Source organism: Heterocephalus glaber, unplaced genomic scaffold, assembly GCF_053883595.1.
Source record: "Heterocephalus glaber isolate CG9 unplaced genomic scaffold, H.glaber_assembly_v1.0 deba00001456, whole genome shotgun sequence".
Lineage (NCBI taxonomy): Eukaryota > Metazoa > Chordata > Mammalia > Rodentia > Bathyergidae > Heterocephalus > Heterocephalus glaber.
The window spans coordinates 2,993,218-3,007,038 of record NW_028258304.1 but is presented as its reverse complement, the minus strand read 5'-3'; the positions used below and the strand labels follow the sequence as shown (position 1 = coordinate 3,007,038).

The following is a 13,821-nucleotide window of genomic DNA, read 5'->3' as shown; positions in this document are numbered from 1 at the left end:
AGGTGATAACAATTATAGTACAAGTACAATCTTCAATTTATTGCTTATCCCTTGGGGAGGCATGTAGGCCTGGTCATTCCATCTTTTATCTCAAGGCCTGGCCCTCAACAAACAGTTGGGCCTCTAGCCACAGTTGTAATGTGTTCTCATCCTCTGTACTGACTCCCTCGAGGTCCCAGGCCTGTCTGACTGCCTAGAATATCTCTACCTAATTTAGTTGCCTGCCATAAAACAATTTGGGACTCGGGAACAAAGGTGACCTAGACCTACCTAGTCAGTGGCTTCAAGAGTTTTGTGTACAGTAGGGAAAGCAGACAAAAAGATACAAAAGTGTATTACAAGGAGCGAGCAGTGTGCAGAGACCTACCTGGCAGCTCCTGCCAGGTACTACTAAACCCTAATACAGTAGTTCTCACGTGAAGAAGGATTAGGTGCTGCTGCTTCTGATTTACTTTCCTAAAGGTTTCCCCAGCCTGGTGGCTGCACCAGGAAGGGGAACTGTTTTCCCTAAGCGCTGTGAAGAACTGCTGGAAACATTTTGGAATGTCTGTGTTAATGAAACGCGCCGTTCAGATTTCACTTTCTACTTTTTCAGCCACAGGCCCATGCAAGCCTGTGGTTGGAAGCTTGCTTTCCGGGGGCAGGCGGCTTTGATTAGTGGTGGGAACATGCGCGGTGCAGTGAGCAAGCGGGAAGGTCTCCGGGCTCTGGGCCCTCCAGGGCGTGGGGACGCCCGGCATCCGAGAGGCCAAGGTCCTCTGATCCCACTCTGCAGGGACAGGACTGCGCTGGCGGTGCCTGGCGGGCTGCACAATCCAGGCAGGGCACGAGGTCGAGCCCCCCACGGGGTGCAGGCACGTGCGAGGTGCCGGGCCCTGCGAGTCGACGCCGGCTTCCCAAGGGCTGTCCGGCCCGGACCCAGGTGCGCTCACCGAGGGAGGGACTTTCCGGTCCCGTGGGCAGAAGGACAACCAGGAACTCGAGCTCAGTCTCCACCCCGAAGTGGGGCGGATCCGCCCGGGATAAGACGCGCAACAGGACCCCGACAGCGTGTGACCTCCGCGGCCGCAGAGGAAGAGCGCAACCCGGTCTGGTCGCTGAGCGGGAAGGTAAGGTGCTGGGACAGGGGTCCAGCGCCCAGGGAAAGGGGGTCCGAGGAAGGCCCGCGAGCACTGCCCGGGATGCCCAGCCTCGCGCCCGCCCGGAAGGGGGTGCTCGCGGCCGGCTGCGGGCGGCCCCGGGTGGGGCGGGCCAGGGCCGGGACTCAGCTCCCGCTTGCGGTGGGCAAGAGCACGGCCCTTACCCCCGGCACCGACCAGAGGACCCGCAGTGGTGGAGACCTGAGCAGTTATTTATTAACACCATATGCTGGTCTTGGAATTTAAAAAGATTGAGTTTAATACTTCCGGCAGTTAATTCAGTGTAACACTGCTTAGGTTTTACTTTTTCTCTTTCCTCCTTTTAAGAAACGTACATGTTTTTCCTAATCTCTCACCCCTGTCTCTCCTTACATATCTAATGGCCTCAGCACAGTGCGTGGCACATTGTAATCTTGCTGTTATGAGCTCCATGACTTGTGTTTGCCGGGAGCACAGTGTCACTTTTTCCTCGGCTTAGGCGAGCTGAAGTCTAGGAGGCTAAAGAGAATGGCTTTTCAACAGTCTGCCTACTTGCAGGGTTCCCCAAGTGGATGCAAGACTCCCGGGAGCTACTGGGAGTATTGTGGGTCTGGAGTCAGCCGTGTGCTCTCTCCAGCTCTCTGTAACTGTGGCTGCCCTCTTCCAAGTTATTCCTCCCGCTGCGCATCAATTCTAGAACACCCCACTCCCTCTTAACATTGCCAGCAACTCTATTGATAGCCAACCCTAGCTCTTCAGTTGCCAGTGAATTCCCAGATGAGAGAATGATGGAAGAGCAAGTAGGAGAGGAAGGAGACAGGAATGAGAAAATGGGTAACATCATGCCACTCAGTAGCTGCTGATGTCCCAGAGGCCTATGTGGCCAAGGCCAGATCAAATCAGATTTCTACTGATTTGGGAACATACAGAGCTACCCCCAAATATATATATATACATCAGCAGTTGACCATACATAAATGTCCAGAAGCTAATGGCCACCACTTTGAGAACTTCTTGTAATTGTAGGGGCCAAAGGTAGCTTGTATTAATCTCATGATGTCTCACTAAATTTAGTATTAAAATATTTATACAAGTTTTTCTTTTCCTGATGTACACATTTTTTTGGTGGACTCTGTACATGCATGTATATGCATACTCTCACCCATATACACACAGACACACAACTACTGGATCAGGGGCATCTGAGTTTCCTCCTAGATATTCTTGCATTTGGTTGGGACTAATTTTTCTCTGAAAGCAGTTTAGAGAGTAACAGGCCTAGTAAAGCTGAACCACACCATCCCACAACACTTGGGAGGGAGAACTTCCTGGTCACTCCAGACTCATGTCCTGTGGCAAGTCTTGTTTATGTCCAGCTGCTCATTTGTCTTTTTTCCGATCTTGTGGACTAAGTCTGCTCTTCTGTAAGAGCGATGGAGGAGAGTGGTAGGTGGTGGGGGTGGGGGCAGAGTGCCTGGGAGTGCTTGAAATTATAAAATAAACAGAAAATCTAAATCAAGAAACTTCAAAAGTGTTGATTGGCCTTTGTCCTGTGATTTTGCCCAGACCTAGCCCTGGAGGGCTTGTTTTCAGTGCAGTTAGGGCTGCTCATGAGGCAGTTTAATAGGCACTGCCATGTCCTCCCTGGAGCAACTTTGAGTAACAGTCATCCTAGGCTCTCTCATTTAATCTTCCTTCAACCTGAGATGGGGTTAACAACCTTGTTTACAGATGAGAAGACCAAGGCTCCAAGTCATGGTCCTTGGTCAAGTTCAAGGTCAGACATAACTGATGAGCCAAGGCTTAATTCAGATGTGGATACCAAAGCCTGTTCTCTTATCCTGTTTGCCTTACTGTGACTCCATCCTCTTCAGCTTCCCGTCCAGGTGTCATATGAAATATAGTTGAAAGAACTGAAGCTGGCTGGGGATGTAGCTCAGTGGTAGAGTGCTTTCTTTACTGGGACCCATCAAGATTACCACACACACACACAAAGAACTGAATCTGTTTCACCCAGAAAGGGAAGGCTGTGGGTCTGGGGTGGGGGTATACATTAGCAGCTCTAAATTCCTTCCCCCCACCCACCCGCCAGTGCTGCAGATGGAGCCAGAAATGTGTTCTACCATTGAAGTGCATCCTCAGTCTTTTTTTTGAAACAATGTCAGCAAGTTGTCCAGGCTGCCCTTGAATTTGCAATCCTCCTGCCTCAGCCTCTCAAGTAGCTGGAATTACAAGCATGCACAGCCACACCTACTCAGTAGTGACTCGAAATTCTTGAGGGATGTGGCATGTCGACGAGGGAATAAACTCACTCACTGTGACACTAAGCAGTAATAGGTAGGAATTTTTTGAATGGTGGATTCCGGTTGAATTTGAAGAAGTGGCTTTTGAAACCCATAGGCTGGGTGGCCTTTGGGTTGTGAGACCTCTTTCACCCTTTTCTGCTGGGGCTGTGAAGGCAGAAGATTAAGCTAAGATGACCTCTGAAGCCTTAGTTCCCAGACTTCTTGGTACATCAGAATCCCCCAGGAAGCTTGTACAATGTGCAGATTCTTGCTCCACTCCCCAGAATCCTCATCAAATAGGTTAGGTTGGGATCCAGAGATCTGCGCATTTAACAGGCTGCCAGGATGATTAATTCATGCTTTTAGGACCTCACTTTTTTTTTTTTTTGGTACCGGGGATCAAACTGGGGACCTTACGCTTGGGAGGCAGGCGGTGGAACCGCTGAGCTAAACCCCCGGCCTAGAACCTCACTTTTGAGAAACTATGCTTTAGAAACATTTATACACGTATGTGCATACTTGATAAATTGAATATAACATTAACAAAACATGACATCAAGGAAACTGTCACTATGCTACAAACTCTAGATAATATAAATGCTGAAATTCTTTGTAATGGCATAAATACTAGAATCTTCTCATTCTTAAGAGTAGTTTTTTGTTTGCCAGATGTGGGGGCACACATCTGTAATCCCAGCACTCTGAGAGGCTGAGGTGGGAGGATCACAAGATCAAGCTCACCCTGGGCAATTTAGCAAATAAAAGGAGAAGTAATAGTTCTTTGTTATACCAACCAAACTGCTTTGTGATTTAACAACAGATTTTTTTCCCCTCTAAACTCAATTCAATCTTTACACTTCTAGACTGATACACTTATCACCTCTAGACCTTTAGCTCTAACTAAAAGTTTTTGTTTGTTATTTAACATAATTAAAACTGAGATGGATTAATACATTAACTCTCTTAGGAATTTAAGATTTCTAAGACATGTTATTGGTTTTATGGGAAGCAATTTGGTAGTATTTGGTTATATTTGAATTGGACTGAGAGATTTTGCTATGGAAACGTAAACCATTAGTCCTTGTTTGCAGTACATGATGATTACTTTTCTCTTGGGGAGCTGGTACATTTGCATAACACATCTTAATTCCTTTTATTTCCCCTTCCATTCCCCTTCCTCTCCTCCTTCCATCTCTTGGTCCTCTTCCCATTTGTAAAAGATCTTATCTCCCTGCTGCCAATTATCTTTTATTTTTCTGTTTAAATTATTTGTACTTTGGGTTTTTCATATAAGAGAAACCATGTGATGTTTAAGCTTGTGTGTCTGATTTATTTCACTTAACATTATTGCCTCAAGGTGCATCCATTTTCCTACAAATGACTCAAATATAGCAGAACAGTACTCCAATGTATATAAATACCTTTTTTCTTTATCTGTTCATTTGTTGATAGACATATAGGCTGCTTCCAAGATTTAGCTATTATGAATTCTGCTGCTGTAAGGTTTACATGTAAAACTTGTAAACCTACACTTCTGAAGAATATGTTTTAAAGGTTCAGATGGTTTGAGGTCACTGAATTGCCATACTGCTTCTTGGTCTAGACTGCTCGACATAAAAACTAAAGTGAACATTATATCCAAAATCAGCAATAGGGATAAAGGGCAGATTGTAGATTACTATGTAAAGACGTTCCATACTTTGTCCCCACCTCCACAGCATTTACCCTTTAGGCCTGGATACAACACGTAGCTTGAGCAGTGCAACATGTCATGGACAGGAACACCCCCAGTCTGCATCCCACCCTATTTCTGTGGATTCATTCCTCTGAGTCAAGGCACTGAAACCCCCTGGATACCCTTGGAGAGGTGTCATATTAAATCATTACCAGAAGCTAACCTACAGGGGCCCTGTGGTTACTGGGAACAATTTCTCCTGATTTGTGTGTAGTTGAGCCATCTGCCCTGGAGAAGGATACAGGTTCTTTATAAATATCAGCCCCCAGCATCTTCTCTCTTACCCCCTCCCAAATATTCTTCAAAAGTGGTGGTTTACATGTTTAGAGCAGCACAATTCAAAATACCTAAATCTTAGAAGCAGCCTATGTGTCCATCAATAAAGTGGATAAAACAATGAGGTATTTATACACAGTGGAGTACTATTCTGCTATAAGGAAGGATAAATTTGAGTCCTTTGTAGGAAAATGGATGAACCTTGAGACCATAATGTTAAATGAAATAAATCAGACACACAAGCTTAAACATCACATGGTTTTTCTTAGGAGAAACCTAAAGCATGAAAAAATCCAAGGCATTTTTCTGGATTCAACTTAGTGTTGACTTCTGCTATTGCTTCTTTTTGGTATTGTACAGGACCCATTGACTCAACAGTTTACGTTCTTAGTGATACGGACCTCTATAAGAATATGACTGAAGTGATGGATTTCCTCTTGAAAAAAATAAACACATAGTTAACATTTTTCATACAGTTGCAAGAAGTTTGCAAACACCTTTTAAATCCAATGACGGGTAGCTAGAAAATATCTAAATATGTTGAGTTGTCCTGATATTTGGAAGTGTTTGTTAAAGACAAAATGCATTTACCTTTGTTCCAGCAATTTCAATTCTAGTTTATCCTAAAGATATATTTGGATGTGTGTAGAGACATGTACAAAGATACATATGTGACAGCCTTGTTTTAGTAGCAGAAGATTAGAAATAATCTAAATATCAGTAAAGGACAGGTAAATTATAGAAATGCTATACAGTGCAATAATATATGCTGTTAAAAAGGGATCCATGGGGCTGGGGATTTAGCTTAGTGGTTTTGCTGCCTGCAGCGCAAGCGCAAGGACCCAAGTTCGATCCCCGGTACCAAAAAAAAAAAAGGGATGCGTGTTGGGCCAGGGATTTAGCTCGGTGTTACGGCACCTGCCTCACAAGCACAAGGTCGTGAATTCAATCCCCAGTACCAAAAAAAAAAAAAAGGGGATGTATGTCGATAAAGACCAATATAGAATACTGAAGTACACTTTTATTCTTCTTTTTAAAAAAAAGTAGAGTGGACCTTTGTATGGTATGCTACTATTTCTGTACATAGGATGATGGAAGTTGTTTATGTTCTTATATGCTTGATAATGCATTAAATACTTCTGGAAAGAGAAGGAAAATTATGACAGTGGTGTGGATTATGTCAGAAGTGATGTGTGTGAAAGTCTCACAGACATCACTACATACCTTTTTGTACTATTTGAATTTTTATCATTTATGTATTATCTATTAATTTTTTTAAAACAGAATTACGGTTATCAGCTTCCAAATTACATTGCTTATGAAGAGGGAGAGATTGAAATGATGGATCTACAATTATCAAGTTTTCCAACATCAAAAGTATGATGATCAAACACTTCCTAACTTGTATACAAAGAACTAATGGGCAGTTATATTTCGGTTTCCAATAAGATGGAGTAGCCACTGCTCATTTTTCCCTATGTTTTCATCAGGTTATTGATTCATTTTGTGATACTTTAGCTGATTCCAAAAGGATGTAAGGTGCTTTGAGTTGGATGGTGGGGAAAGTTTTTAAGCAGTCTGATGGGTTCCAGTATGTCTTTAGCTGCAGAAGCAGAGAGAGGAGGTAGATGGGCTACACCAGGGCCTGTAGACTGGATAAACTTTCCAGGAAAGAGAAAGTCCTTACAGTGATATCAGATCACGGGTGCCAAAGGGCCTGGCCTTAGCTTCAGAGCCTGGTTCCCCTCTTCAGCTAGACTACCTTAGTCTAAAAGTTCTATGGCTGTCTGTGTCCCAGGTGTAGCTAATGTTCACCAGCTGTTTCCCATGAGCCAAATCTGGTGCCAAACATCTGGCATAATACTTTATTAACTTCTTACCCATATGGGTAGGTGGAGAACAAGAGACTGAACCAAGGTAACCTTGATTGTGGTGGCCCATCCTGTGGGATCAGGAGTTGTGCCTGTATCTAAAGGCAGGCTCAGGGGCTCAGCACCTTAGGGACAGGTCATCAGGACGTAGGCAGGAGGTAAATGGCTCCTGCTACAGGGACAAAGGTTCATTTATTATGTGACAGGCACTAGAAATTCAAGAGTGAAACACATAGACCCCATACAAGGGAGAGAAGTGAATCAACAATTTAAAATCTTAAGACCATTGCCTTTCTTTAAAAAAAAAAAAATTGTAAGACAAGCCAGGCATGGTGGCATGAGGCAGAATACAGAGGATCCCTCGAGTCCAGGAATTTGAGACTAGCCCAGGCAGCATGCAAGACCCTGCCAAAACAAAACAAAACACAAAACAAACAAACAAACAGAAAACAGGACTGTATGAAAAATGACTCCTGTGGAATGACAGAGGAGGTGTACCTATGATCATGGGTGATCATAGAAGGCTTCCTAGATCGGAGCCTTTAGGTTGAGCATGGGTTAGGAGAAGGAAGGCTTATGCACAGACCTGGGGTTGGGAGGGCAAGTCCATGGCACACTGGAGTTGCAACGTATTGCTCAGAGCCGAATGGTCTCAAAGGGTGTAGCTGGAGGCCCCTCAGAAACCCAAGTCCTTCTGTAGGCCTTGGGGAGATGGGGCAGATCAGTGTGGGAAACAGGTCTTACAGCAGTGATGATGAACCTACAGCTTCTATCCTTTGGCCTAGCATGTGCTGAGCACATGATGGGTGCTTGCTCAGTGAATGCATGATTTCCCGTGGCTTGGAAAATTTAGTCCAGCCTCTGACCTGACACAGAATGATGCAATTTTGAAAACTGCTTTTGCAGTCTTTGTTCCACTGCCCTCTTTATAGTGTCCTGAAGCTCCAGCCCAACTCCAAACTAAATATTCTTTTTGCCAGTAAATCTTACTGTTTATATTTACAGTTGAAGCTTCATGTTATGGTCCTTTCTGCCTAGTAAACTCTTTCCTTACTGAAATTCCATTATTGTTAAAAGTCTAAGTCATGTGAGAACTCTTTGAATCTCTCAGGGGACTTCCTCTTGTCTTCTGCCACCCAGCAACTTTGACAATGGCTCCCACCTGCTGCGTTCTATTAGATTAGTTATACACCTGCTGTTTCTCTTACTGGGTTACATGCTCCTTGACAGCCAGATCACATCTCCTCCGTCTTTATTTCTCCTGCAGTATACATGAGAGTACATGATAGGGATAAAATAAATATTTAAGGAATAACCATGAGTGCCTGCATCACAGCAAGTTGCAGTTCTGCGAAGGCCACCTGAGTAAGAATCAGGGCCTAGACTGTGGTGTGAAGAGAATAATTAGGGTGCTTATTTAAACTTAATTAAGTAAGATCTATGGGTCTCGCTCAAGATTTACTGACTGAAGTTCTAGAGTTCAGGGTCTCCCCCAAAATATGTATTTCTAAATGCTCCCCAGGTGTTTTTTGTGCACTTTGAGTGTGAGAACTTTCCCCCAGATGCCATGCTAGGCACTTGATATTAATTAGAATCCATGACTCTAGATATTTTGTCTTATAATACTCAAGGCCAGAGGAAAGAGGGAACTTGCAGTTAACTTTGCCTTTTTAGACTGGGGAGATTTCTTTCACAAAAAACACTTGTTAGGTTTGAGCTTATTTTTCATGGGCCAGAATTGGGTCACATGGCTACTCTTGAATCATTCATGGCAGTTGGAATGGAGCTGCCTTGGACCAATCATTATTTCCTCCTGGGACTAGCCCCACCATCCTGGTTTACCAAGACCCATCCCTAAATAGAAAAAAGGTTCTTAGGGCCGGGGATTTAGCTCAGTGGTTCCAGTGTCTGCCTCGAAAGCTCAAGGTCCCAAGTTCGATCCCCGGTACCAAAAAAAAAGAAAGAAAAAAGGTTCTCTAAGGAGGGAGGAGAGGGTAGTAGAAGTTGACATTATTGCTAATTCTGAAAGAAATCCTTGGCCATAGTTTCAAACATCCCAGTTTTATACCAGAATAAGCCAGCTCTCAGAGATTCGGTTAAATCTGGAGGGCAGATCAGCTCTTGTTCTAGATTCTCTGCCTGCTCCCTCCATTACAACCTGTGGCAGCTCCAGTGTGTGAGGAAATAAATTAATTTGGAGTTTCATAAATACTGTAAAATACCACATCAGGCCTGCCAGGAGTAACACATATTTGCAGTGGCTGGTTTTGAGAGCTACTGTTTCCATACTCTTTGGCAAACACAACTTTTCTGGAGTCATGTTTATGCACTCCCCTCATTAGTCTAAACCCTCTCCCACAGGCCCTTACACTTCATGTAAGATCATGAATGGCAATCCATACCTCGAAAATGCCCGTGTGGTGGTTTGGGGACATATTTTGATATTAATAGTTGGAATCTGGCATCATTACCACAAAACCAAGGTTCTCAAACTTGAGAATGCACAGAATCATTTGGAAGACTTCTTAAAACCCAAAGTGCTGGGTCACACTCCCAGATGGATCCAGCAAGGTGGAAAGATTTACACTTTGAACAAGATCCCAGGTAATGCACTGAGTTGGGTGAGCTTCTTTCACGTTGAAATACTGGTCTGGGTTTATAAAAATGATAGTATAAGAGAATCTTAATCAAATATGTGGCACATTCTGCCCTCTTCAGTTTTTTTGTATGCCTTATTAAAGCTGGCCTGCTCCAGTGTCTGGTCGAGATTCACCTGGCCTCCTGTACTTCGGTAACTATGAGCTGGGTTTGTTCTTTGAAGGTGAAAAGGTAGAATGAGACCCATGTACACTTCCTCCAGGTTGGGATGGTTGTCTGGACACTAGCTGTGACCTGAAATGCTAATCTAAAAATCTTGCTTTCACTTTAAATGTGAATGAAATTCCAACATATGCTACAACATGGACGAACCTTGACAATACTATACTGAATGAAATAAATAATCCACACATAAAAGGACAAATATTATGAATTCAACTTATGTGAGGTACCTAGCACTGTCAAATTCATTGACACACAGAGTAGAGGTTACCAAGGACTGGGGTGAGGAGGAAATAGGGAATTAGTATTCAGTGGGGACAGAGTTTCTGTTTGGAGTGATGGAAAGATTCTAGGAATGGACAGAAGTGGTGCAGGACAATGTGAATGTACTAAATGTCACTGAATTGTACACTTTAAGAGAGTTAAAATGATAAATCCTGTGTATATTTTACCACCACATTGAAAAAGTAAATCTTGTTTTCATTACTAGTTGTCTCCTAGTGGTATGCTGAAGTTTCATTGTAAAGCTGATAGTTGAATTGGTAGAGATTTTGCAAGCTGACTGTTAAATACAGCCAATATTTAAAATTAAATGATATGAAATAATGATTAAATAAATTATATTAAAATATATATGTTATTAAAGAGTTATATTTAAAACAACTGATTTCCTAATTCTTTACTATCTTTTACTGTTATCTGTTAAATCTGGGTGGTGGAAATATCATAGAATGATATGTTATTGCTCATCCAGTCCCAACTCCAAGTTCAAGAACATTATGCTAGTTACTTGAAATCAGTCATGTTGCAAATATTCACATCAAAGAAGTGGCTGCCAATCAGGATCTTCCTTTTTTCATCCTTTTTTATTATTTTTTTTCTTTTTAGTACATGTTGGCAATACATAATACAGTCACAAGTTTGAGCCCAGCCTGGGCAACTTAGACCCTGTCTCAAAATTTAAAATATAAAAAAAAAGGCTGGGGATGTATCTCAGGCTTAGTTTAATTCCTAGTACAGCCAAACACAAACACACACACACACACAACCAGTTTGTGGAAGTAAAGCACCAGTCACTTGGGATATACCAGCCCAATTTTCTTTAATTGAATTCTAGTCCTTTCCAAGTAACCCTGACTTTGGACATTTTTGCTGTGTTTTAAAAAGAAGTGGTTGTGGCTAAATGTAGTTGGTGGGAGGGAAACAAAATGACTCATATAGTAAGAAGTTACTTTAACCACATGGGCAAGTTTCCTCAGCCATAAAGTAAAAAGGATAGAAGAAAAATTAGTGGAAATAAAGTAAAATAAAATGATTATTTTAGCAATGGAGAAGCATTTTCAAAGTTGTTTTTACAGACATTATCCAATATGTACCTGAGAGAATAACAAAATGGACCCCCATATAACTGCTCATATTCCAGCTCAACAATTACCAGCATTTCACCAGGAGAGAGAGAGAGAGAGAGAGAGAGAGAGAGAGAGAGAGGAAGCGGGGTGACTTTCTGAGGATCACAAGTTGGCCCGGCCTGGGCAACTTAGTGGCTTGGCAAGACCCTGTCTTAGAGACAAAACAACTCCCTCCCCACCAAAACTACTGAAGTAGTGGGAGAGAGAAATACAAGGGTAAAAGATTGGTGTGATTTACAGATTTTCTCCCAAATTTTGGCTATACAAAACTAAAATGAGAATATTAAATTAGAAAAATCCTTACAATAAAGTTTTGGTGTAAAATGTTAAATTTTACAATATATTCATAATTACTACAAATATATTAGTAAAGCACTGAGATACTAAAAATAAGCAAAGACCACAAACTGATAATTCACAAAGAACAACAAGTAGAAACAAAAAAGACTCAATGGTCTTACTCTTAATTTTTAAAAGGCAAGAAATACAAGAAAAGGGAAAATAGATTGCTTAAGGCCTTCCAGTCTCTAAAATTCTATGAAAGTCTTTTCTATTTGTAGGCATGGAGAGGTCCATAATTTTCAGATTGCAGTTCTGTACTAAAAATCAGTACTGTACTAACTATCCATCAGTACTTTGTTGCTACCATAAAATCCTGAGCTTGCTGAAACAGAAACAAAGCCAGGAAATACATTTCTTGCAGTGTATGTACATTAACTTTAAAATTTTAAAATAAGGGTTATTTAAATTTTTTTCTGTGACCTCTGCAAATGGTCTTCATTTCTTTAAGATCTTTTTTTGGTGGTTGTTTGCTTTGTTTTGTTTTTGGTGGAGTAGAATCTAGAGGTGATTTACCACTGAGCTACATTCCCAGCCCTTTTTTCTTTTCTTGTTTAAATTTTGAGACAGGGTCTCACTAAGTTACCCAGACTGGCCTTGAACTTTTGATCTTCCTACTTCGGGGTCCTGAATAGCTAGGATTACAGACAGGCACTACAGCACCCAGCTAGAAGGATGCCATTTTACTTATTTATTTATTTATTTTTTTATTTTATTTTTGCACTTTATTAAATTCTTTTATTGGTACATTGTAGGTATACAACACAATTACATTTCTCATTGGGAATTGTACCTTTACATAATGCATCTTGGTTCTTATTTTTTCCCCATTCCTAGCCCTCCACCCCCTCCACCCTTCCCTATTTACAAAGACTTTATTTCCATTTTTTCCATTTCTCATCATTTTTCCTTTCCCTTTTTTCCTTTCCCCTGCCCCTCCCACTACCCCTACCCCTTTGGACCTTTTCTTCCTATTTTGCATTATCGATTATTCATTCTAATCATTGGTACATTTTAGGTATACAATATAATGACATTCATCATTGGAACTTTGCACCTTTACATAGTCTCTCTTGGTTCTTCTTTTTCACCCTTGCCCAGCCTTCCCTTCCACCCCTCCATTCCTCCCTATTTACAAAGATTTTGTTCCTATTTTTCCATTTTCTCATATTAATCCCATTCCCTTCTGTCCTTTGCCCTAGCCCTCCCACTTCCTTCCCCTTTGGCCCTTTTCTTCCTATTTCACATTACCTCCATTTAGTCCTTATTTACACTTTCAGTTTCTCACACCAGAGAAACTATTTGGTATTTACACATGTGTGTCCTATTTATTTCACTTTAGAGTATTGCCTCAATGTGCATCCACTTAGCTATAAATGTCTGTAATTTCTCATTTTTTATGGCTGAGTAGTACTCCATTTTATTAAAAAAAACACATTTTCTTTATCCAGTCTCCAGTTGATGGGCATTTGGGCTGTTTCCAAGTTTTAGCTATCAAACTGTGCAGCTATGAACATGGGCACACATATATCACTGTGGTGGATGCTATTTTTATTAAAAAACAAAAAAAATCTAGCTGATATCAAACAGTAGTAAAAAGGATGATATTTAGACATGATTTGGTAAGCCCTTTTAAATATACATATGTTTTAAAATTTAAAATTTCTTGTCACTTGATTAAAGAGGGAAGAAAAAGATGATCATAGAAAATTAAGCTTGGTCTTGATGTGGTGAGTACAGAATATTTGTGCCAGAATCTTTAATTTTAAACAGTTTATTGATATTATTATGCTGGTTGTTTTTTAATTTCCTGTTTATAATGTTATTTTGTTCTGAAACTTAAGGAAATAGGCATGTTCATACAAATAATTATGAATTGTTTAAAATAAATATGTACATCAGACACTTTGCTAGTCACTGGAGGTAGAATAGTAAGTAAGTTGGCACTTATACTCTATCCAGAAGACT

At 41.4% G+C, this 13,821-nt stretch overlaps 1 protein-coding gene across 2 annotated transcripts in view; it reads left to right on the top strand.

The window, feature by feature from the left end:
- Positions 1-694: 694 nt before the first annotated feature.
- The window catches only part of Anxa4 (annexin A4), a 68,350-nt gene continuing 55,223 nt past the window's right edge, over positions 695-13,821 (top strand). Inside the window, exon 1 of one of the 2 annotated variants that reach the window (XM_013074078.3) lies at positions 695-1,109. The gene's annotated coding sequence lies outside the window, so the exon portion shown is untranslated. The remainder of the gene's footprint in view (positions 1,110-13,821) is intronic. The other variant, XM_004849925.4, reaches the window with a different exon arrangement.